This window comes from Rhinolophus sinicus, chromosome 17 (assembly GCF_057876585.1).
Source record: "Rhinolophus sinicus isolate RSI-liver-muscle chromosome 17, RSI-T2T, whole genome shotgun sequence".
Classification (NCBI taxonomy): domain Eukaryota; kingdom Metazoa; phylum Chordata; class Mammalia; order Chiroptera; family Rhinolophidae; genus Rhinolophus; species Rhinolophus sinicus.
Genome location: NC_142517.1, coordinates 113,677,836 through 113,703,572, shown reverse-complemented (window position 1 = coordinate 113,703,572; position 25,737 = coordinate 113,677,836). Strand labels below are relative to the sequence as shown.

At 55.9% G+C, this 25,737-nt stretch overlaps 1 protein-coding gene across 1 annotated transcript in view; it reads left to right on the top strand.

Annotated features, from left to right (window-relative positions):
• Positions 1-25,737, top strand: part of HS6ST1 (heparan sulfate 6-O-sulfotransferase 1) — a 47,633-nt gene that overhangs the window by 1,269 nt on the left and 20,627 nt on the right. The gene's annotated exons all lie outside the window — the stretch shown is intronic.

Here is a 25,737-nt window from a genome sequence, read left to right as displayed (position 1 = left end):
AGGGTCTCTCCCCCTGCACCTATGGTGCCCCAGCCCGTCATCGTGCCTTGAGGGGCTGGGGAGGAGCTGCCAGGGAAGGGAATCGGCTCCGCCCGCCCGTGTGTGCAGGTAGAACAAAGGCCCGAGTGTGACCTGGGGCTGGGGGCGGGGAGGAGGTAGTACCGTAGGGCTGCCCGCCCTCTAAGTTGGGTCAGAACCGGGTGTGATCTTGCTCTGAAAGGAACAAAAGCGGTCCAACAGCTAGGTTTGGGGAAGCTGAGCTGGTCGGGGGTACCTATGCAGCCAGACACCTTTCCTGTAGGCCCCCTACTGTGGAGGTTGGGCGCACAGGGCTGCCTGTGGTGGGGGGCATCTCTCCTGAGAAGCACTTTGCAGCCAGAACCCCAAGGCAGTGTGGGGGCAGTGCTGGGTTTCAGCTGGTTAGCGTTGGGATTTTTTCCTTTCTGTTGGTGTTGGTGCCCTGTGGAGCCTTCTCCCCAGGATGTCTGTTGGGAAAGGCCAGGAGTGAGGTCTTGTTGCTTTTTGTTTACCTTCTGTATTTGCCTTATGACTGCATTCTCGGATGGGTGGGGTGGGGAGCTGTGTGGCCGTCCTGTTCATGGGCACTGGTTGTCAGGAAGGTGTAGGGTCTCTGGTGACATTGGAGATGAAAGTTGGGCATCTGGCCAGTCCAGTGCTGAGTGACGCCCATGCATTGCTCTCCCTGCTCAGCCCTCAGTCCTTTTCCTGGGGTCTTTCCCAGACTGTCAGGACATTGGGGCTCTAGAACTGGCAGGAGGTGGGGGTGTCTTCCCACTTTCCCTTGGCTGTGTTGTCTCCTCCCCAACCTGCCCCCCTCCCCCCTCCTTCCCCCAACAGCTCCTAGCCTGAGAGGTGATGTTCCCCACCCCTAAAGGCCAGTGCTTACACATCTGCCCGTCCTGGGCCCATGAAGCATTGCTTCCTGCCCACCCTTGGCCTGCGTCTGCCTGGATGCACTTTCCTGGGGTCACACCCACCCTCTGGCCTCTGCCCCCCATGGTTCAGCCACTCTGTGCTAGATTGAACTTGACCCGGGGGCTTGCAGCCACCACCACTACCACCACCCCCAACCAGGACTGTGGGCTCCTGGGAATTGGGCACTGCCGAACTCAGATAGGCCCAGGTGGGCACATCCCTGCCTGCAGAAGTGGGGGATGGGGACATACACTGTCCTGTCTGCCAGAGGGAATTAGCGCAGGAAAGCCCCTTTAGGGAGAGTGTGCAGAATGTGGTTTGGGGCCTGCCGCAAGGCCTGAATCAAGCTTGCCCAGTACACGTGGCCGCGGGCCTAGTTTGCAACGAGGACACTCCTGTAGCCCCACCTCCTAAGATTGATTTTCCGCTTGGGTCAGTAGGGTGAAGGGCCCCTGGCCTCCCTTTTCTGCAGTTTGTCCATCAGAATAGGAGGCCAGCTGCCCTCACAGACAGAAGTGGGAGGATCACATGGAACTGACTGGCCCCCTTCCCGCCCTGCCCAGTGTCCCATCCAAGGGGGGTGTATATAGCAAGAACAGGAAATGCCTGCCTGTTCAGCCAGCCACCTCTGGCTGCATGGGCTACCAGCCCCCCGCCCCCCTGCCCACCTGGAAGTTGCTGAACTCAGCAGCAGCAGCAGGCCTGGTGGAGGAGGGGTTTCTAGGGTCCTCAGGAGGCCCTTGCTCTGCCTTCCACTCTGGGAGCTCTCTGTGCCAGCAGGCAGGTAACAGATTCGCCTTCCACGTCGCTCTCCTCCCCCTCCTCATTTCTTTCCAGGCGCTAAGTAGATGGCTTTTTTAATTAGCTTCCTTGAGAGGCCGAGGTAACGTTGGGTTTGTGCGTTTATAAGCCCATCTGCACTGAGGTTTACCTGCCAGTGCTCCCCTAGTCTGTGGAGGTTGGGGTGCAATTCTCTCATCTGTGTAGGCACCCAGCCCCTCTCAGGATGTTGGCAGTGCCCAGCCTCCATGGGGTGCCTGGGGTTGGTGGTGCCTGGTTTCACGAGTCTCAGATGTCACCCTTGCCCTCCTTCCAGCAGGGCCAGGTCCCACCCTCCCTGTGGACCAGTGGGTGCTGCTGGGGCCTGGGCCTGGAATGAGAACCCTTTCTTCCTCCTCTCTGGTCCCAGGGCCAAGCACATTGCAGGGTTCAGACAGATGCCTTTCTGCCATGAGGGGCGCTTCTAGAACCTCTCTTCCGAGCTCCCAGCTCTTGGTGCCAGCATCTGCGGTATTTTGAGGCCTAGGAGAAGTGGGCCTCGTGCAAGAAGTGAGGGTATTCCCAGCTACACCTTTCATCCCATGGGTCAGCCTGGGTCATCTTAACTGGGCACGTGTTGAGGTGACAAGTGGAGCTGGACAGGTTTTCAGCATCTTGCTGGAATATGGTTTAAAAATTCTAGCAGCTCTTAGTGCTTCCTGACTTGGAAAAGAAAGATAGGTGTGCGAGCGAAGCATTGGCAGGTCCCTCTTTTGTCCTGTGCCCATCGAGGGGGCTGCCACACCTGCTGACATTATCCAGGAGAGCTTGTAAGGCCCCCTCCCAGGAAGACCTGGCCTTGAGAGGTGTGGCTGCCCAGGGGCCACTTTGCTGCCAAGAACCACTTTGGTTAGAGTGTCTCCCGGGTCGCCTCATAGGGTTGGAATGGTGCTCCTAAGCTGCCAGAATGTTCCTCTTTTCTCTTCCCATCTGCCTGAAGGGGATAGAAGACACAGTCAGGGTCTTCCCTGGGTTGCCCTGGAAATGTCCCTGAAATCATTAGGCTTTGTTTGGAGCCAATAAGGGCATTTGGGACCTGAATGTGGCTTCTGGGCCACCTTCTTGGGGTCCTGGGCTGACTACATCCTCCCTGTGGCAGGGCCCCCCGGAGCCCCTGCTGGGCTCCTAGCACCTATGATGTTGCCCTCAGAGACTGTGCCTCCTGTAAGGAGCCAAGAAGCCTGGCATCGATGAGTGTGCCTTCTCGGTCCTGCAGCCTCATCTCTGGTCATGCATCCTCTCTCCACCATCCTGAAGTCCCCTCTGGTTGCAGAAATATGCCTGTGCTGCGCTCTGCCCGGCTTGCCCTCATCTCCTCTCACTCCTCTGCGGGCTCCACCTCCTTCCTGCCTCTGCTCTGCTGCACCTTCATCCAGGATTGTTTCCCTGGCAGGACTCTGTTGCCATAGGTCCCTCTGGCCACTCTCCATCTTGGCATGTTCGTGGCATGTTGGCACAGGCTGGGTGCCAGTGGGTGCTTCCCGCATGTGGGCACCAGTGGGAATGTTCTCCTCCTGGACCCACAGCCTCTCCAGGAGCTGCGCTCAGCTGGCTTTCCCAGAATAAGTCGGGTTTAGGGAGTCGGCCCTGAGTGCAGTGCTGGTCCCAGAGCACCTCAAGATCTCCTCGGTGGGCCCGACCACCGAGGCACTTAGGTTGGAGTCGTTCTGGCACAGTTTTTTTTCTATGGCACTTAGCAATTCCCCACTTGCCTTTACAATCACTTTCTTATGCGCCGTGAAGGGATAAAACCCACATTTGCCTTCAGTGGAGCAGATGTCACCCAGAGCATGTGACTGGGACCAATGAACAGGGCCCTGCCACCTCAAGGACCTGAGTGGGGTGTTCCCATGGCCTGAATCTCCTGAAGAGTGCTTGGGTTAAGCCAAAAAGAATCTGAAGTCAAGATGTTCAGAATTAGATTTTTCATTTAAAACAAAACAAAACTTTTGAGCAAATGCATGACAACTTTCTTTTTAAGCAAACTTTCAAATGGCTTACTGATAGTCATTTTAAATGGTGCTCTGGCTTGTGAAGTTGCCAAGTTGCTCTAAATCACGGGGGCTTGCACGGCCAGGGCTGCCTGTCCTTGTAGGCACTGCCCTTGTGGAGCCTGGGGCCATGCAGAGGCCATTGGACCCTGTTCTGTGGCGCTGCCTCTTGTCTGGGGGCTTGTCTGCTCCTGGGTCAGAGAGGCTTCCCCTGTGGCCCTGGGGCCCAGTGGCCGCTGAAGCGCCATCAATAGCGGTTTCTTTCTTTGTAGGAGGTCTGAGAGATTTAGCAGCTGCAGTTGGGGAGTGGCAGGCAGTTGGAGGGGACCTGACTTTGTTGTGCTTAAGGGGCCCTGAGTCTCTCACATCCTCTGTTTTTGTTGTTGTTGTAAAGTAATGAGTGTGATGGATACTTGGGGGGAAGGTATAAAAGAAGTCACCCTATACTCCCTGCATCCTTTTTTTCTGGAATTGAAACCATAATAAAAATTCTCTGTTAAGGTTGTTCCTCGTCATTAAAAGCACGATACTTCAGGGCCTGCAGATGACCCCGCATTGGTTTGCAGATGCTGTCTCTGACCCCATGCAGTGCTGCAGTGTGTGTAAATATTTGGCGTATCTCTGATTTCCTCGGAAAATTCCTAGGAGGGGAATTTGAGAGTTGAATGGTCTGAATGCTTAAATGCTCTCCATATACCTGTTAAATTACTTTTCATAAAGTCTACACCCGTAATGTTGCCACCTGTGGTATTTGAGTGCCCATCTCAGCAGCAGCTTCTTTGTACTAAATATTGTTGTGGGTTTAAAAAGGGTTTACTTTCTTAAATCATCAAAATGGATCTGTCTGTGGTTTTTATGAAATAATTCTGCCTGATGAGTATACCCTTGAGTTTAGCCCATCACTTTTGTGGGTATGGCAGGGGCCATACCCAGTCACCCCAAATGCCAGCCCATCTTGTTACAGATGTGTGCATGTCACCCCTGCTCAGAGAGGGGTGCACCTCTGCCATCTGGAGTCCGGTGAGGGGTGACTGGGCTGTGAGGGGAGCCAGGGGTCAGAGAGGGAAGACTGTATGCAGGAGGCTGGCACTTGTTCCCTGAGTGGTCAGTAGGTATTTGGAATGGGTCTCATTTGGTTCCCCCCTCCTCAAGGCAGGTGTGTGACAATTGTCCCCATTTTCCACACAAGAAAATCAGGGTCCAGAAAATTTGGGGAACTGGCAGAGTCCATCAGTCTGGAGAGCCAGGAGCTGACATTCGGCTATCTGTCTCTCCTGTAGCCTGTGTGCCCGCCCAGCCTGTGGCTGCCGCCCCGCGCTGTCCCCCAGCTGGGAGACTGTAGGCGAGAACAGTAGGCAGCCATTAGGGCAGATAGGCCAGGCTCAGCGTGTGTGGGCTTCCAAGACCCTGGGCAGACACGGCCAATTCCGCAGGCAGACTGTGTCGTTCAGTTTACTGGGAAACATCTGGCAGCCTTCACTGCAATAGCAGCAAGACCCTAATTAGGCCACATCCTCTTGGCTCTGGCATGGTACCTGGGTGAGGTTTGCTGATGGCGTCGGCACTGCTGGCAGCTTAGACCACCATGGTGGCAAGGCCAGTGCCGCCTCCTGCCTGTCCTGTGCAGTAGGCCGTGCTCAAGTGGTCCTGCGGACAGAGCCGCCAGCCACACCACCTGGCCCCTTCGGGAGGTTGTGACTCAGGCCAGGTGGGCACTCAGCTGGTCTGTGGAGAGCACGCCCAGCGGCTAGGGCTCAGCCCTCTCCTGACAGCATGTTGTCTGACTGCTTCTCCTTACAACCACAGGGATGTTTCTCTTTGGCAGCCATGCTCTCCTCCTCCCTGAGGCCCGTACCGTGGCCTTCCTTCCTGGCCAGCACTCACAGGTAGGGAGACATGTTTGTAAGGTTTTCATCTCTCAAGAGTCTTGTACTTACCTCTTCTAGAACTTAGTTGGTTCTTTCTCTTCCCACTAAATTTTTGCTATTTGGGTCTTTTTTTTTTTTTTTTTTTTTTTTTTGGTGGGGGTGGGAAGTGTTATGCAGAAAAAAGGTCCTCAGCTTGGTCAAGGCCACATGGGATGACATGCTGCCCAGCCACAAAAATGGGCAGGCATGTGAGTGGTGACAGCAGGAGGTATGACCTGTAGCATCTGGGGGCTTGGAGAAGCTGCCTACACACTGGGTTTGCAGAATGAGTACAAGTGTGGACAGGAAGTGGTGCTCTGCAAACACTGTTAGGTTCCAGATGCGTCCTCTGAGACACAGCCAGTCACAGGGACAGGCAGAGCAAAAAAGGGGAGTGGGCATGCGGGACAGTGAGCAGAGCAGGGCCCTACCAGGGGGGCGGGCAGAGGCCCAGGTGTTGGTGTCCAGTCTGCCCTGAGTGCAGGTCTGTCACTTTCCAGCTGTGGGACTTACGGCCTAATCTGTGTCCCTCCCTGGGTGAAATGCACCCTTCTGGTATGGCATTGTCCCAAGTCCCCAGTTTCCAGGGCCTATTGTTTTGGAAGAGTGTAGCATGCACACCTCCACACCCAGACAGAGGTAAAATGCTGATTGCAGACTGCCCAACCTGGGTGGACACTTTTAGAGGACATCAGGGTCAGCTGAGCAGGCAGGGAAGGAGGCCGTCCGGCAGCTGGAGCCCACACATATCCTGCCCAGCCCTGGCTTGGGCCTGGGGCCTTGATGGAAGGACAGAAACCAGCTAGGGCAGCCTTTCCCTCCCACTGCCACCAGCGGCCTGTGACCAGGCTCCTCGCCAGCTGAGAATGCGCAGCGCCCCCACACCGCCACCCTGCAGTGCTGTCTGCTTGCACCCCTTTTGAGGCAGTCTCCAGGGTGGCTGGACTGCTTGGGGCCCCTCCTCACCCAGCTATTGGTTTGTTTATTCACCCAGCCAAGCACGCTGGGTCTGGGGCCCCAGCTTACCAAGGGCTACCTGCAGGGACTGTCACCCCAAGTCCCGCAAGACCACCACAGGGCTCTTGGGCCCTCTCTGAGGCTCCAGAGGAGGGCTGAGGCATGTGGGGATTCAGTCCCTCAGCTTCTTCCGGGCAGCCAGGCAGCAGTTCTGGGCTTCAGCGGGCCCAGCGGGAAACTGGAGGAGGAAAGCAGAGGCCCCTGGGCAGCGTCTCTTACCTTGTGTCTGGAGCCAGGGTTGTCATGGGCACAGGGCAGCCGTCTGTCTGAGCCTCAGTCCCCATCTCTGAAATGGTGGCGTTTGTCGTCTCGTTCTATAGAGGAGCCAGTGACCTGTTACCTCCTGTGACCTCAAGGTCCCTCCAGCCTCAGCTTGTCTTGTGCATGTCTCGTTGGAGCTGTGGCCACTCATAACCCCTTAGAATTCTACAGTCCAGACGTGGAGCACAGGCCTCGCTGCCCAGGAGTGGGGCTTTGCTTCCCGTGGCTCTGTGGGAGGCTGGCCATGGTGGCAGGGGATGGGGCCTGGTGCCCAGGGCTGGGGCGCTTGGTGAGAGGCAGGCAGTTCTCAGATGGCTGAGCGTGGCCTGTCTGAGGGCCACTTGTGAGCGGCACTGCTGTCCTGTTTGTTTACACGGTGAACGGGCGTCAGAGCAAATGAGTAGTCGTCTGGGAAGACAGTGAAGAGATGAAAACTCCACCATTAATTGTTTATAAAGCTATGGGGTTGAAGGGGGTCAGTGTCTGTGCAGACCCAGCTGCATTGGTCACAGCAGGAGCTGGGGACCCAGGTGTCTCGGGAAAGCGCCCATCGCAGCAGCCCTGGCCTGGCTGCACACCTGGGTGTGCTTAGAGCTCCCTCAGCCTTGTGTCCCTTCCCCACCTTGTGGAGTGGTGGGAGGACCGGACGACACACTCGGCTCCTGAAATGTGTGTCCGCCCTCCACAGTAATTCAGGACAGAGGTGGTCCATGGGCAGCCCAGCAGCAAGGAAGCCAGCCAGAAGAAAATAGCCCGCAACAGATGGGAGAGCAAGAGCAGGAAACCCATGACCATAGCTGGGGGAAGAGGGGGCCATAGAGCAAGTGTGGGGGTGCAGGCGTACAGCCAGACCAATGGGTCGGATCCCAGTTCTGCCACTCACAAGCTCTGTGACTTCGGTGCCTCAGTTTCCCACCTGTAAAATGGGCATACTGACAGTGCCTGCCTCATAGAATGGTACTTGGAATTGTGCGTGGTGCTGGGGACTCTTTACACGTGGCTGCAATGCGTTTCCTCTCTCTGGGGACAGGGCAGGGCCCTTCAGAGCCAGCGAGGAGTTTGGCTCCTAACCCTACTCTGAATTGGTCAGCTCAGGGGCCAGCAGGGTACTTCCCTTACAGCAGCTGAAGTCCAGGCAGCTAGGGCACCATTGTCTGGGACATGCACCAAGCATCACTGACTTTCCTACATGGTGACCTGGGCTATGCCGTGCTTCAGCTGTGAGGGTCTGCTCACCCCACAGCTGTGGCACCGGGGACCAGCCTGTTCCTTCCTCTCCGTGCCCACTCAGCCAAAGGGCTTTGCTGTGTTTGCCCCTGGGATTCCCGGCAGACCCCCATCCCCCTGGCCGGCAGCCCAGATGAAAGGAGCACAGTAACCAGCACCTGTGGGGATGTCCAGTTGGTCCTGCTGTCTGTGGCCTGTGTCAGCAGCAACTGTCCCTCTGAGAACGCAACCAGGAAGAGCTCAGTGGCGAGGGGAGGAAGAGGTGAAAAGTGGGTGACCTCGGCTGGGCACAGAGAGGCTAGCTTTGCAGAAACCTAGGGGTGTGCCCTGGGCTGCTGTAGTCACCCACCCACAAGTGTGTGAGGGGGCAGGCTCGTGTTTTCACTTGGTGTTTGCCATGACCTCTGTTGCCTGTACTTCTGTCCCTGCTGCAGACTCAGAGCTCCAGGAGAGGGCACAGGAAGCCCGCTGTGGCCTCCCCTTTGCCCGCCCCCATCACCTCTATCTGCACTGTGCGTTTTTCCTGCATCCTTTTATGCTCTCATGGCAGATGTGTATCCCATAAACAGTGCACAGCACTGTTTAGGTGTTACAAACTTTCTAGAACTTGCACCAGAGTGTACTTGACCTTCTGCAACTTGCTTTCTTCACTCGGCCTTGTTGAGAATTATCCATATTGGTCCATGACATGAATATTTAATTCATTGACTGCTAGATTTAACATTGTTTGTCTAGACACATCTCTTGTTTCCCTATGCTTTGTTCTGAGAGCACACGGGAGGAGTATTTCACAGACAGGTGATGGGGACGGGCTTGCCCCCTTCCTCTCGTCCCCAGCGTGGGCAGCAGGGTGGGTGGTCTGTCCCCAGCTCTACTGGACAGGACCAGAACGTTCCAGACTGCCTCCGACCCCCACACGCTGTCCAGCTGTTCCTCACCACTTGGCCTGTCAGACGTTGCCAGTAGTCGTGGTCTTAGCACATTTTTCTTCTGACGGCTGAGACGGGCATACTATTGTGTGGTTACTGGACTCTGCAGTCTCCTCCCGCCTCTTAGCTTTGGTGTCTCTGGGCTGCTTTCTCCCCTGAGAGGTGGTTTGTCCCCTTACATGTCCTACGATGAAGTTCTGCGGGGAATGTACATACCAGGCTCCTCACGGCTGTCCTCCCACACTGCAGGTGTCCTGGGCGTTTGCTTTACCAGCACCTGCACCCTAGGGGCTGGGGGCCAGCACACCCATCCCCCAGCCAACAGCACCAAGTGTGCATGCAGCAGAAGAAGGGGACCTCTGTACCTTTCTGGGGCCCCCTGTGGGGTCTCAGCCAGAAGCCCGGGAGGCTGAGTGGGTAGACAGATGGCCACTAAAACCAGCCATCCTCCCTGCAGCAGGGACATCCCCAGGGCCGTCCTATGAAGTCCTCAGCAGCTCCCGGGGTGGCCACTGCAGGAGCTGAGCCCAGAGGCCAGATGAGTGGGTGGGCCTTCTGGCTGGCATCTCACGCCCGCTGCCTCTGGTTTGTTGGGGTCTCTGTGAGGTTGGGTTGGAAGAAAGGATCCTGCAACCAAAACCAGAGCCTGGAGCCCACTGCTCTGAAGTCACAGGACCTCCTGCCCCTCCCGATGGAAATCTGGGTAGGGCTGCCTGTGTCCCTTTTTCTCCTGCCTGGTGCCCTGTACCCTGTCTCAGCCACACCCCAGGGCTGCCCCTGTATGGCCCTCTGTAGACCGAGCGTCCTGCCCCCTTCCGTAGAGGGGCATGAGGGCAGGGCTCCCTCATCGTTCCATCAACCTTGGCATGCACCCCACCAGCCCCACTTGACCCCAACCCCGTATCTGCGGCATTTGCTCCTAGCCCACTTCTCTCACTGGCCTGGGAGTGGTGGCCCGTAAGTCACCATCCATGGAGAATTAGACAGCTCTGCCACCACAGGACTTGCAGGGTCCCAGAGACAATCGTGGGCATGTCTGTGGCCCAAGGACGGCCATGAGCAGCACCCCTCTGAGTTAGGAGTTTTAAAGGCTCACATGTAAATATTTACCTCCTTGGAGCCTCCATGTCCTGGGGAACTGAGGACCTGACCTGCCACACTGAGGTTTTTCATTTGCATCACTGCAGCAAAGGCAGGCAGTGAGTCAGGGTATAACGTGTAGCACTGCGTCTTCTCTGGAATCCTGCATCATGTTCTTGTCAGAGAAAACGGCAACAGCAAGAAGAAGTCCTCCAGCCAGACCACAGCTCACGGAGTGGGGATCTTGGGGAAGGTGCTGTCTGCGCAGTGCACTGCTATTCCCCAGGCACGCCACTTACAGGGCGTATATTGTACTTGGGGGCGTGGGGTACAGTCTGGGGCAGAGCGTGGCTGTGACACGCTCTGCACTCACTCAGTGCCAGGCCTTCCTCATTCTTGCCTCACTGTTAAGGTGCCCCACAGTATGGATAAGGAAACTGAGGCTCACAGAGCCAAAATAACCGGTCACCCAACGTCACAAGTGGCAGAGCTGGGGCTCACACCCAGGCCTGTGGCCCCAGGGTGACAAGGAGTAGGAGAGGTCCCCAACTAGGAGCGAGTGCCAGGCACCAACTGGCTACACTGCCTGCCTGTGGGCGAGGGCAGCGTGACCGCTTCAAGGATGGGCTTTTCCAGGAGCCCAAGATGGTGCAGGGGTACTGGGGGGGTGGGCACTGAGTGTCAGCTCACCCTCCTTGAGGCCCAGCTGAATGAGTGGCTGGCTGCCCGCTGGAAACAGCCAAGTCTTTAGGTCTGATGTGTAGCTTCCCGGAGAGGCAGAGCAGGTGGTCTCCTGCGGGGGAGGAAGGCGTCTGGTGTCACCTGTAAGGAGAGGGAACAAGTGGGCCATGGCATGAGACCACAGTTCCTACCCTCTCTGGAGAACTAAGGCCTCTCCTCTGCAACCTCAGACCCTTCCCACAGCCCTCCTTCCCGCCCAGCCCATGGCAGCACCCCAGGGCCCCCATCCTGCAGAGGACAGACCTCAGCTCCAGGTACAGCCCCCTCCTTCTCTCCTCTGCTCCCTAGTGGCAGTCAGGTGGCTGGGCAGGCAGATGTGGGCAGTTTGTTTTGCTCACGTAAGTTCACACAGACGGCTGCTTTCTGGCGCACCATCTGAACCCCGTGAAAGCTCGGGGCCTAATGAGTCCTGCTTTAAAACCATCAGGCATAGGCACTCACAAAGCCCAGCCCTGTAGGAGAGGTTTGTTTCTTTTCTTTCCTGGACACTGGGCTGGCACTGTGCCCAGCGGAAAACACCGTTCTTATCAAGTAGAAGGCAGTCAGGTTTCAGCCAAGCGGGTGGAAGGGGGGTGATGGGATTGGTGTGGAGTGTCCCAGAGCAGGAAAAGACCCTGTCCTCAGGCAACTGGGTCGAAAGGGTCCCAGCAGACCTCAGGCAGCTGGCTCAGGGGCACAGACTGCACTGCAGGCCAGCTGAGTCCGAGTGTGAGGGCTTTGGGCCCTGCCGTTCTGACGTGTCCTTCTGACTTGTTCCATGCGTGACCCCTCCCGCCTCACCAAGCCCTGACTCGGCCTTTCATGTGCACAGAAGACGAGAAGCAGAGGCCAGCGGCCAGTGCCTTGGGCCCCTTCACACACCACAGCACCTGTCTGAGGGCCAGCACTTGCCACGAGGCCCTCTCTGAGCAGCAGAGCAGATTTGAGTTTGCAGGGGCTTCTCACAGACCAAGGAACCCCTGCCGGGGGGTGGGCCCCTCCTGTCACGTCCAGCACAACACGGGCAGTGAGGGTGTGAGAAGGGGCGGCTTTGGGTTAAGTTTTAAGAAAGAAACATACGGAGACTTAATGCAGTTAAATCTCAGAAGACCAGGGCTCTCACAGTCATGAAAGACTGGAGCCCAGAATAGAGCCGACTGGAGGTTTTTATTGATAAGTGTACAAGGGAGTAGCAGTGTTTTGGGCACGGTCTGCGAGACTCACTTACCACGTTATAGAAACAACCCAAACCAGTTATGTTGATCTTTAAACAGCTGAAGCAGAAAGTCCTTGAGGTGAGGTATACAACTCTTTTAAGGGATATATGTCACATGTTGAAATTATTTCACAGAGCCGAGCAGAGAGAGCTTAATCTTATCACTCTCAAGACTTTTCTCCAAATTAGGTGAGAGGGAAAAGTCAGAGCCAGCAGCCACTTTAACTGGGCAGGGGGCAGGGGAGACAAGGCCCCTTCCCACATCCTTCTAAGGCCGCTCATCGGGGGTCTCCATGGGGTTCCGCCTGGCTTGAGTTGTCCATCCCGTCCCCCCCACCCCCCCACCCCCGTGGGGAATCTTACTCGTCATTGGCTGCAAACCCTCTTTTGGAGACTAACTAGAGAGAAATATACAGTTCCAGAGATGCACAGTCTCACAGACTCTTCTTTCCTTAAGGAAAGACATGGGGGGACAGTCTGCTAGGCTGCTGTGTGACAACACCCTCCCATGCCTCACCCACCCTCATTCTCTGCACTGCCCCCCAGCCCCCCCAGCCCTGCCATCTGGTCACTGTGTCCCTCTGCCGGCCAGGACAGAGGCGGCCTCAGGTGGTGCCAGGTGTGGGGTGGGGTGGTTGCAGTGCACAGGCTGCACAGTGCCCCAGGTGGGTGGCAGGGCTGGGTGGTGTTGCAGCCCAGCCACCTCCTGCTGGACAGTCAACCATCCCATGAGCTGTTGCAGGTCATTTCCAGAGGAAATGCTCTCCAGGGTGTCAGTGGTTACCCCAGAGTCTGGGGGAGATGGGCCTGCAGCTGTGTGTGGGTACTGGTCACTGGCTTCCCTGGCCCGCCCAGCTCGGAGCCCTGGCCGAGCCATGCAGTCACCTGGCAGAGGAGCCCAACCCTGCAGGCCAGCTAGTGGCTATTGACTGCTGAGCTAATAAGAACCCAGCCTCAACCAGCCTGGGCTCTGTCATGGAGCCTTCTGAGTCATTTTAATTTCTTTAGCAGGTTTTCACTGAGCTTTCACTCTATGCAGTCCTGAGAGGGACGCTGACATAGGCTCCAGCCTGCCCTCCCTGCCAGGACTCCCCAGCTATGTCTGGTGGGCAGCCCAGGTTTGGGAGGGCCTGGGGATCTTTGGCACCTCCCTTAGGTTGTGCTGGTGGACCCCTTGAGTTTACAGGGCTAATCGGAGAGCCCTAGTGCCCTCTGGTGGCGTCTCTGCTGTCCATCTTCCAGGCCAGATGCTGGTCTTCTCCACGTGACATCATGTCAGGGTCCCTTCATGCACATTTTGCTCTCATCTCGCTCTGGGTGCACCCTGGACCCCTGCTCACTCAGCTGGCCTCTGCTGGGACTCATCCTTGGGCCTGGGTACAGGCTGTGAAGGGGTCTCCACTGCTCCTGTTACAGATGGGAGAATGGGCACAGAGAGGTCAGGGACTTGCCAAAGGTCACATGGCTGAGGCAGCAGACTCGGGACTTGAACCCAGGCGTTCTGGAGCCCTGTCTGGCCCTGTCCACTCCCCTGGCTGCAGCCACTTGGCAGCTGTTGTTCAGGAGCCAGTTTTCATAGAGGGGTGATGCGCAGGATGGGCCCCTGTCCTGTCCCAAAGCATCGTGACTGAGAGAGGCGGTCGCAGGAGCACAGCCAACATCCTGGGCCAGGCCAGGGTCGCCCAGAGGCAGCCCCGTCTGTCCCACGTGTGGCAAAGAGGACACTCAGGGCCGTGGAAATTTACTGCTAGAGCTGAACATCCCGTTGTAAATGTCTTCAGCTCTTCCTCTGACAGTAACAACTGCCGTAGCTCCGCAGCCAGCCAGGGAATCGGGCCCGAGACCGGACCCCCAGCCCTCCTTGCTGCACCCCGGGCCTCAGACGCCTGTGACGCCAGCTGAGAGCTCAGGGCCTGTGGTCACACTGCACAGCGAGCGGTCAGGGAGGCCGGGCCATCCGTGCTCCTGATCCCCACCAGGTTTCCAGGTGCTACCAGGTGTTCTGAGGGCCAGGACTGACTCTTGCTCAGGCGGGAATGCTTTCTGGTGGGGACTTGACTCTGGCCTGCCTCTGCCCTCTGGCCGAGCTGGTACCTCCAAGTGGTTTTGGCAGTGGAGGCATGCTGTCCCCAACTGCTTATCGGCCCCCAACCATGTGGGCTGGTGGAGGAACAGGCCATTTGGGCCAGCCAAGCCCTGAGGACAAACTCAGCCATGGTTTCCCAGGTACCAGGGATCCCATGGGGGCCGGGCTCCAGCAGGCAGAGCCACAGTCCTCGAACCTGCACACACGTGTCCCTTAGGTTGGGACAAGCACCTCTGCCTCCACCCTGTGCACAGGTTATGCACACATCTGATAACCTCTGGGTCTCTGCTGGCTCCCAGCCCCTCCCACTCCATGCGGCTATGCACACAACCCAGGATAAGAGATAATAGGCACTGATGCTGGGGGAGGGTCCACGGTCCGTCTGGGGCCGGCCACGTGGCACACACCCGTATTTAGTGTGTAATCTGTGCTCCTTGTCACCACCAACCACAGGCTATCCTCTGCCTCACAGAGCAGTGGCCTCAGGGTATGACTGGACCTTATGTGGGCCTCGGCACATCGGCCCCTCCTCCCAGAGGGTAAGGGGCTGGGGCTCCCGGAGCTGACCAGACACAGGCTACACAGGACCCTCCACCCCCAGTCTTAGAGCCTGCGCTCTCTCTCTCTCTCTCTCCCCCTCCCCTCCTACCCCCCCACCCCACCGCTTCTTCGCCTACTCCCTCCCAGCAGCGTGCAGTGACTCAGAAATATCCTGAAACAAGAATTCCTTTTTTTCTTACAAGTGGTTGGCACTTTGGGACATTTCCTCCCTTTTGAAATTCCTTCCCACAAACCCCCTTTAAGAGCTGAGCAATTTTCCATTCTGTGGCTGGGCCACTGCTCTGTCCCTGTCCCCCAGGACTGTCCAGGGTATAAGGGAAGTGTGTTTTCATGGGAGATTTTCTGTCACTGCAGAAGCAGGGAAGGGGCAACCTGGAGCCAGCCTGTTGCTCCTTGGGTGCCCTGCCCACACAGAGGGTGGGAGCACCGCTGCTGGGCTTTGGGGGAGGCTGCACAGGGCTGAGAGACCATACTCCTCACACAGCTGGACCTCAGGGGCTCCCTCCCCCTGCTGTTCTCCCAGGAGAAGGGACCTGGCTGAAGACAGTGACAGCAGTCCTCGGGTCCTAAGTAGGCATTGCAGTGGGTATGCTGGGTGTTCCCTATGTGTGCCATCATGGCTCTCCTCACTACACCTGAGTGAGACATGGTGGCAGGGCTCCCACAGGAAGGAAGTACCTGAGCACAGGCAGGCTCGGGGGCTGTGCTGCTCTGGACAGCAAAGCTAGTTCTGCACTTGCCACCTCAGGTTAATCCTTGGGATGGCCTCACAGTGACTGAGGCACCTGGCACTGAGGGCCCCAGGTGGCCTGGGAGTACACGTACGGCTGTGGGGTATGTGTGCTTATCCTTCCCCAGTTGTTTTTCAGGCCTGCCTGAAGAGATTAGTTACAGATGGCCTACTGACAGATAGTGGGGTTTAGAGGCTCAGCTGCCCCTCCTTCCCACGGGGGAGAGGTCTTGGGGACAGGCCTGGGGGAGGGGCTGGAGAACTCTAGCCACAGAAGCTACTCAGTGGCTGAGACACCCCCATGAGCACAGCACCTCCCCTGACATACACACACACCACCCCTATGACACCCCCCCCAGGTAGACACACATACACACACACACACACACACACACACACACACACGCCCCCCCCCCCCCAGGTAGATACACCTGTCAACTGAAGGTTGAAGGTTGTTGCCACCAATTTCAGCATCAACAGGAGTCCCCAATTTGGGGGGCAGTGAAGAGGGAGACTTATGCAGTAAACAACTCAATTGTGAGGCAGCTCAGGCACGAGGGCTCAGCCGTGCAAGTATTAACAGCTCTAGTGCTAACAGTTCAAGGCCAGGGAATGCCCCACAGATAGAGAGGGGTGCCTGGCTTATATAAAGTTCCTACCCCCTGGTTTTTGATGGTCCATTTTCTTGCAAATAAGGAATCCATATCTGCACAGTTTGATTGGTCCAAATAACACTGTTGTGATTGGTCAGCAAAGATGCAAATGTGAGGGTATATGAGGTCGCACAGTTAAGTTCGCGAACTCATCCTAGAAAAGGTGCTACATATCTCATCGCTGAATATCACTACGGTCACCTTTGAAGTACTCCCCTTGGGAAGCTATGCACTGACGCCAGTGCCTAGTCCACCCTTTCAAAGCAATTTTGGAACTTTTTCTGGAATGGCCATCAGAGCTGCCAGCGTATTACACTGGATGTCCTGAATGTCATCCAAAATGTCTTCCTTTCAATATTTCCTTTATCTTCGGGTAAAGAAAGAAGTCACTGGGGGCCAGATCAGGTGAGTAGGAAGGGTGTTCCAATACAGTAGTTATTTATTTACCAACTGAAAACTCCCCCACAGACAGTGTCATGTGAGCTGGTGCATTGTCGTGATGCAAGAGCCGTGAATTGTTGGCAAAAAGTTCAGGTTGTCTAACTTTTTCACGCAGCCTTTTCAGCACTTCCAAATACTAAACTTGGTTAACTGTCCAGTTGGTACAAATTCATAATGAATAATCCCTCTGGTATCAGCAAAGGTTAGCAACATTGTTGCAACAAGTTTGCGAACTTAGTTGTCAGTTCTGGTATTTGCGCAGCTCTGATTGAACCGGACAGGTCTTCAGCCCATGGGTCAAATTTCTATCCTAGAAGTTCTTTTTGTAAGGGTGAACTGAGATGGCAGGAACACAGTGCAGGAGGCTGGCAGCTCAGTGTGCAGCTTTTCCCTGATGTGTAGTGTGCTTGAAGGACCTGTGGTTATGGGTTTGGGCCCAGTTAACCACATGGAGTCCTTCTTGACAGGTACAGTCTTTCTTGCAGCTAACAGACCCCTCAGGTACACATACACACACACACACACACACACACACACAACCCTCAGGTAGACCAGAGGTGCAGGAGCAAGGGGACAGGCACACCTGTGGACACCACCCCTCCTGGGAATTGCCTGTTGTGATGGGAAAGGTCCTGTGTGAGGTTCTGGGGGAAGGTGACATGGTCTCATCCAGCCAGTCCCGTCAGCGTGTGGGTGGGTAGTGGGCTGGGCTCTGAGGTTGCCTGCACTCTCGGCAGCCACCCTCACTCTAAGCTCATCTGCCACCTCAGGGAGTTGAGTGACTTGGGGAACCACTGAGGCTGTTCGGTCACCGATGTCCCAGCCTCCCTGCCCAGGAGCCTCCCAGTGTCATCTTGCCTATGCCAGCCCTGCCCTCAGCTCATATTGGGTGTTAGAGATAGGCTGTGATTCTGGCTGTGGGAACCTCGGGGTCAAGATCTGGGTGCAGATTTTTGTGTGTGTGAAGTTTGCTGAAGGTGCAGAAGGAGGGAGCCCAGGAGTGCTTTGGTGACGCTGACAGAGGCAGCATAGCGCTCGCAAGTGGGGGTGCGGGGAGCTGGCTGTAGAGAAACCTGGGTGTCAGGTGTAGTTAGGAAGGGGTCAGGGGCAGGTGTTTGTGCTGCTGCAGACTTCACTCCTCTACCACCCTGGAGCCCCCACACTCTGCCTGCAGGTGGGCCGTGCGTGCATGGCCGGGAGTGGGTGAGGGGCCATGAGCCTGTCTACCACAGCCCCTGCCCTGCTGGCCTCTATCCCATCAGCAGCTGGGGTCTCTCAAGACAGGCTTGGGCCACCAGCTTTCACCTGTGGGTCCTAGCTTTGCTAAGTAGGTCATGACCTTCAATCAGAGCCCAGCTCATTGTGCTCCTCACTAGTGTGACCTTGGGCATGTTTGACCTCTCTGCCTCAGTTTTTTCATCTGTTAAACGGGGCTGGTGTTGGTTTCTCAAACTCACTTGGGGATGGGAAATGTGGCCTCCTGGGGTGCCTGGTGCCCAGGTGACGGGGCCTGGAGGAGAAGGTACCACCTGCTGTCTGTTCCGTCCACCCGCATGTCACAAGTTTGAGATTAGTGGAGCCTGAAGGGCAGCCAGTCGCTTCCCTGTTGCTGTAGCTTGAATTCACCATGTGTGTCCTGTTGACTTCTTGCAGCGAGGGACCCAGGACTTGCTCCTGCTTGTGGTCCTGTGGCCGAGCCTCTCGGAGCCCCAGTTTGTTCATTCCGAGGCTGGGGGGCAGCACCACCTAATGGGCTGCTAATGGAGTGAGGCCCCCTCAGCAAGGCTGCGTGGGGTGAGGCATGGTGTGGGGGCGGGCAAGGAGGCTGCTGTGTGTTCCCTGTCCCCGCAGTGGGAGGGGCTGCTGGCTGGGCCCCCGCTCTGTCCGGAACATGAGCGGGGTTCTCATTCGCGTCACCCCTGAGCCCTGGGCCATGTCGACATGCCTTTCCACCCTGCCTGAGGCCCATCTGGTGCCCTCAAGTCTTCTCCTTGGTTTAGTCCTTCCCTGAGGGAGCTGAGGCAGAGCCCTGCCTACCTGAGTAGGGGGCAGGTGTAGACTGGGTGGACTCCATTTGTCACCCTGTCACTGACGGTTCATTGGGGTGGCTGTACCCAATGAAGGTCCTTCTTTCATGGGAAGCCTGTCATTTTGCTCTTGAGGACTCACCCAGCCAGGGCTGGCTGCAAACACTCCATTGTAGAAGAGCCTTGTTTTTAAATTGTGATAATATATGTGTAACATAAAACTAGCTCCCATTTAGGTGTGCTTAATTGTACAGTTCAGTGGCATTAAATACATTCATATTGTTGTGGAACTGTCACCACCATCATCTGCAGAACTTTTCCATTTTTCTCCAATGAACCTCCATACCCAGTAAGCACTAACTCCCCGCTGTCCTCCCCAGCCCCTGCCACCACCATTCTACTCTCTGTGACTTTAACCATTCTAGGTGCCTCACATAAGTGGAATCTATACAGTATTTGTGTTTTTGTGATCAGCTTATTTCACAGCATAAGGTCCTCAAGATGTACCCACATAGTACGTGTGCCGCAGACACACCCTTCCTGCCTAAGGCTGAACAACGTTACGTTGTGTGTCTGGACCACGTTGTGTTTATCCGTTCATCCACAGAAAGGCGCTTGCGTGGCTTTCGCCTCCTGCTGCTATGAACACCTGCCCCCAAATGCTGTTCAGGCTGCTGCTCCCACTTCTTTTGGGTGTGCATCTAAAAGTGGGATTGCTGGGTCATGTGACAGTCATGTCTAATTTTTTGAGGAACCACCATCCTACTTTACATTCCCACCAGGAATGCATCAGGGTTTCGGTTTCTCTACATCTCTACCAACATTTCTTATTTTCTGATTAATGATGTGTCACTGCCTAGAGCAGGACAGTCAAGAACGCACTATGCACTCTGACAATTAAGTTCGCGCACTCATCCCAGAAAGAGTGCTACATACCTCATTGCTGAATATCACTAAGGTCACCTTTGAAGTACTCCCCTTGGGAAGCTCTGCACCGATGCCTGTGCCCAGTCCACCCTCCAAAGCAATTTTGGAACTCTTTTTCTGGAATGGCCATCAGAGCTGTTGTCCTATTACCTTTGATGTCCTGAATGCCATCAAAACGTCTTGCTTCAGTATTTCCTTTATCTTCGAGTAAAGAAAGAAGTCATTGGGGCCAAATCAGGTGAGTAGGGAGGTGTTCCAATACAGTTATTTGTCTACTGGCTAAAAACTCCCTCATAGACAGTGCCGTGTGAGCTGGTGCACTGTCGTGATGCAAGAGCCACAAATTGTTGGTGAAAAGTTCAGCTTGTTTTTGTCTAACTTTTTCACACAGCCTTTCCAGAACTTCCAAATAATAAACTTGGTTAAGTGTTTGTCCAGTTGGTACAAATTCATAATGAATAATCCCTCTGATACCAAAAAAGGTTAGCAACATCATTTTAACTCTTGGTTTGGACTGATATAACTTTTCTGGTCATGAAGAATTGGCTGAATTCCATTGTGCACTTTGATGCTTTGTTTCAGGGTCGTATTGGCACACCCATGTTTCATCACCAGTGATAACATGGCCCAAAACATCGTCTTGCTTCTCCAAAAGGTGCTGGCAAACTTCGACTCTCCTTTGCTTTTGTTCATCGGTGAGCTCCTTCAGGATAAATCTTTTTTTTTTTTTATTGGGGAATATTGGGGACCAGTGTGCTTCTCCAGGGCCCATCAGCTCCAAGTCATTGTCCTTCAAGCTAGTTGCAGAGGGCACAGCTCAGCTCCAGTCGCTGTTTTTCAATCTTTAGTTGCGGGGTGTGCAGCCCACCATTCCATGTGGGAATTGAACCGGCAACCTTGTAGTTGAGAGCTCGCGCTCTAACCAACTGAGCGATCCGGCCGCCACTCTGGCAGCTCAGCGGCCGCTCATTGTCTTCAGTCTAGTTGTGGAGGACGCAGCTCACTGGCCCATGTGGGAATCGAACCGGCAACCCTGTTGTTTACAGCTCGCACTCTAACCAACTGAGCCATCCAGCCGCCCCTAGGACTGTTTTTGCACACACCTTTCTCATGCCAAGATTTTTCTCTATCGATGTTTGCTTGATCTGCTATGCTTCTCATAGGCAGCCGATGATTTTCACACACAGTTCGATGAATTTTTTCAATGTTTTCGTCAGTTTTGTTCGTTACTGGCCACCCTGACCTCTCTTCATCAGTGACGCATTCTCTCCCCTCAGAAAAACATTTAATCTATTTGTACACTGCCACTTTCTTCATGGCATTATCGCCATAAACTTGGACTAACATGTTCCTGATTTTACTTCCACTCTTGCCAAGTTTAACAAGAAATTTAATGTTTATTCGTTGCTCTAACTCAACCTCAGACATTCTCATGATGGCACAGAAAAACACCAACAACAATAATGAACGCCACTCAGCAAGACACCACCACACGTCGACATGAACACAGCTGTGAGACACTGATAGACCAAGGTTAGGAAACCTTATCGAGCTGTTTGTACAGGGCTGCCAATGTTAGTGCACGGTGGCAAGTTCACGGCCGGGATTGTCAGACCTCGTAAGTGTGGGGCCTTGGGGGAGTCTGGCAAGACCAGGTTCAGACTCAGTGGGCCCAGGCGGGGGCCCAGGACCGCACTTTGTGGAGGTGGGGGCAGGACAGAGAGGAATGTCAGGTCCTTGCCTTCAGGAGGCACAGAGCTCACGCCTACCCGCTTGCACCTCATGGTATCCTTGTCACTGCAGAGCCCCAGATGGGCCCAGGCCCCATCCCCAGTGATTTCCTCATGGTCAGTTCAACTTCTGCTTGGCTCATGGTCTGAGGCCAACCATGGGGCCAACTGGGCCCTGTGGTGGCCACAGATGCCTGCTCATGGCACTGGCCTCCTGCAGCTTCCTGCCACCTCTGAGGGTGGATGTGAATCCCTCAGCCTCCTTGGGTAGTCGGGAAGAACTGTCTTTGTGCTCAGCTGTATGACCTGCTCTGCTTTGCCCCTGGCCTAAGGCTGTGCACGCATGGCCACCCTGTGCCGGGCCATGCAGATGTCCTCTGCCTGTTTGTCCCTGAGGACCCCAAGCAGGCCACTGTGTCAGGGGGTGGGGGGAGGCTGGGAGTGTGTGTCAAGCTCTCAAGATGTCCGGGGCCCTGGATTTATGAGGGGTCCCTGCACAGGGTCATTTGTGGGTGGCTCTGTACTTTCCTGGGTCTGGGGCTATAACAGACATAGTGCTCCTCCCCTGGGCGCGGGGCTCCGCCCTCCAGGCGGAGTGTTCGTCATCCAGGTGTCGCCACTGCAGGCCTGTAGCCTTCACATGCCTGTTTCCTGCTTCCCACATCTTGGGGACGGTGCAGGGGCCGTGGCGTCCCAGGCCACCAGTAGCAGAGGCCTTTCTCGGCTGGCAGGAAGGGCCTTGGCAATGCCCTGCAGGGCTGGATGCCACAGCCCTGGCTCATCCTGCAGACAGTCTGGGCCACGTTTTTATTCCCCCTTGTGAGGTTTTTAAGTGTGTGTGTGTGTGTGTGTGTGTGTGTGTGTGTCCACTCTGAGACCTCCTGGGGTCTGGCAAGCTTGCTGGGCAGTGCACCTTCCCTCCCTTGTGGGCACCCCCGCCTCACTCCAGAGCCCCAGGCAGGACTGGCCATGGAGTACCGAAGCTGAAGCAGTACGCACCAGGAGGACATGTGGTGGGGCCTCCGTGTTGCCCTCCAGGGCACATTGTCTCATTCCCCATCTTGCAGTGCCTTCCCCATCCACACCCAGGCCCACCCTGCTTCGCCCCCGAGCTGTATACACCGTGAGGCTGTGGACTCAGCAAGCAGGGAGGGTCCTTCCCCAGCTCCCTTGGGCCTGTAGTCATCTGCTGCTGCTACTTCAACCTGGACAGGCCCCGCCTTTCTAGGGGTTGGAGGAGCATGGACGTTTCCTGGACGTCCTCCCGCTCTGTGTGCTACCACCACTGACTGCTTTTGCTCCTGGTTCCATGGAGCAGACAGCATGCTCCTTGGTCAGTCTCGCTCCAGGCCCCTCTGAACTCCCCAGCGGGCCGGGCCATGGGCTTTGCCCACCTGACACTTGGGCAGACGGACGCGTCCATTGGGAGGCTTGACATGACTGTGTGGCTGGGGGAGGGTATAATGCGGCCCGCTGTCTGGTGGGGCAACCCTGTGCTGCGGCCTTGGTCTTGTCTGTGGATGCCCTGAGCGTTTGGCGCTCCGCAGTCAGACCCCATGGTGCTCTGCACTCCAAGCCCAGCCTACAGCCCTCCTTCCCCGCGGTGGCTGCACACTGGCTCCGCACCCCATCTTTGAGCCAGGGACGGCCGCCTGTCTGTGCTGGGGCGAGCCCTCACAGAGGAGGAACACGGCTGGCCCGCAGTGTGGGTGTGGGCACACAGAGACCCAGCCGCAGCTCTGGTCCCTCAAGCTGACCTTTTCAGAAGCCCCCATCTCGGAGCCCTCCTGTGTGACTCAGGCCCTCTTTTCCATCCGGAGCCTGTCACCCGACGGCACCCCACCTGCCCCCTGAGCCTGCCTCCGCCCCATGCCTGGTGAGTCACTGCCCTCCCCCTCATACCCTGGACGACAGCACTCAGCACCCCAAATCTCGGGCCCTGCTCACTTCCTCAGATGCTGCTGCTTCTGCCTCAGGGCACCACTGTCCCCAACCTAGTGTCAGCCTCTGTCCCCTACTGCTCGACCCAGGCCTCTGCTGGGCGCCCACAGCCAGGAGGGCTCTGTCTCCATTGCGCCACCACCCCCATCACACAGGTGTCTCCCCACCCCATGCCAGTGCTTCCCCATTACACCATCAGTGTCCCCCCAGGGCAGGTTGCTAGACCCAAGCCCTCCATCATCCTGCCCGGTCGCCCCCCCATCCCCAGGGCCTGGAAAGCCCCGCAGATGGGCACTTGCTGCCTGCTCCTCCTGGGAGGCAGGTCCCTGAGCTCCTAGCATAGAGCACACTTTACCCTCTAGTACAAGTCCCGAGCTGGGGCGTCCAGGCTGGTATGGAGCTGGGCTCACCGCTGCTGTTGCTGCTGATTCTGCACGTGGGGTGGGTATCACTCTAACGTCCAGCCTGAGTGCATGGTGGAGAGATGTACCAGGAACCTCCACCCCGCCTACCACCTCAGGAGCCTGTCCGACCCAGTGTCCTGCCAGGCTCAGACTCCACAGAAAGACAGGCAGGGCAGCTGGGGATAGTCCCTCTCAGGTCCCACCCCTTTCATCCAAGCTGGGCCTGGGGACTGCTCGGTTTCACTCCACTGGCCTCCTGCTCTCGCTCTCCCTGCCCAGTCAACCTCCCCAGCCAGCTCCCTCCTCTCCAGACAACCCTGGGCTCCTCTGCTGGCCTGCAGGGGCCTTCTGAGCCAGACCCCTCAACTGCAGCCAACTTAGAATCAGGGAACTTGGCTGGGGTTCACTGAGGTGGGCCCAGGGAAGTGTGCATTGGACAGATCCTGAGCAGTGAGAGAGTTAGATGGAGGAAAGGGAGCAGTGTGTGTGCACGCGCGTGCTCAGGGAAACACCGGTGGGCCCCTGGCAAAATCACATGACATGTGAGCAGACTGCAGGACCCTGTGCACTCAGGGCCTGGGCAGAGCTGTTAACACCGTGCTGGCTGGGCTCTTCCTCCTCTAGGTCTGTCCAGAACCCACCCTCAGGACCCTGCTTGCTGCCTGTTCTCAGCACTCCCATACCTCCCACAGACAGACAAGGGGCCAGCTGATGGAAGGCAGCCAGGACTGGGCCATGGAGCAAGGAAACAGGCTTGGAGACGCCCTGGCCCCGCATGTGGCCTCCATGGGTGCCCTCCAGGTCCACCTTGCTCCAGGAAGGGCTCAGCCTCTGGAGACCCTGGGTCATACAACCAGGGGTTCTCCCTGGGGCCACAGAGCTGTAGGCTCCCACAGAGGCACCTGCTGAGCTCACCCGGCACCCCGAGAGGCTGGCACAGGAAGATGTAGCTGATGGAGGCAGCGCTTCCTGCTGCTCTGGTGGCGTGGCTGCTTCAAACCTCCAGAAGCCCGCTGTCTGAGAGCAGCCTGCACCCTTAACTGTGTGGCATGCTAGGACCCCCCACCAGGGCACAGGATGTGCGAAGCAGCTCCCTCCCTTGGCTGAGGTTCGAAGGGCAAAGCCCCCAACCAGTGCCTGCACACAGGTGCTCAGCACAGGTGATAGACAGGCTCCTTGTCGAGAGCAGAGACCCTGGTACAATGCAGGTTCGCAGCAGGGAGAGTGGGCGTCTTTGCCCTGTTCTTAGAGCCAGTGCATCTGACTCTTCCTTGTATGGACCGTGTTTGTTCTAGGTTATTTTGGATACTTTTATCAGGTTAAGGGAACCCTCTCCTTTTCCTGCTTTACTGAGTTTTTATCGTGACTAGGTACAGTAGTACCTCAGTTTTCGAACGTCTCCATTAACGAACATTTCGGTTTACGAACGCCGTAAACCCGGAAGTAAATGCTTCGGTTTTCGAACACGCCTCAGAAGTCGAACATGTCACACAGCTTCCACTGAGTGCGAGATGCTGAGGCCTCGCTGTCACTGTTTTCGAATGTTTCAGAGCTCGTGGATTATGTTCAAAAACCGAGGTACCACTGTATTTCACTCCAGCAAATGCTTCTTACACACCTGCTGAGATCTGTATTTGTTGGGAGTGATAAATCACCTGTCTGGATTTTCTCGCATTAAATCATCCTTGCGTACCGGGGATAGCCTGATGTGGTCACAGTGTCATATCTTTTATAGACTCTACTGGATTTGATTTGATAAGATTTTCATTTGGGATTTTTTTACATCTCCATTGGGAATGAAAAGGGCTGTAATTTTACTTTCTCCTCATGTGTTTGTCTGATTTCGATATTGGGGTTATGTTGGCCCCAGAATGAGTTTTTTTTTGGGGGGATGGGGAGTTCGTTTCGTTATTGTTGTTTAGAAGAGTTTGCATAAAGTTGGATAATTTGTTCTTTGGTAAAAATAGCCTGGCATTTTCTGTGTAGGAATTTCCCCCTCACACACACACTTTTTATTTTGAAACATGTCAGGCTTACAAAGTAGTGAAAGAGTAGTAAATGTGTCCCTTTCCCCCAGACATGCTGCTTGTTCATGTTTCGGCACGCGTGCCCGTGCGTGCTAGCTCTTGCTGGC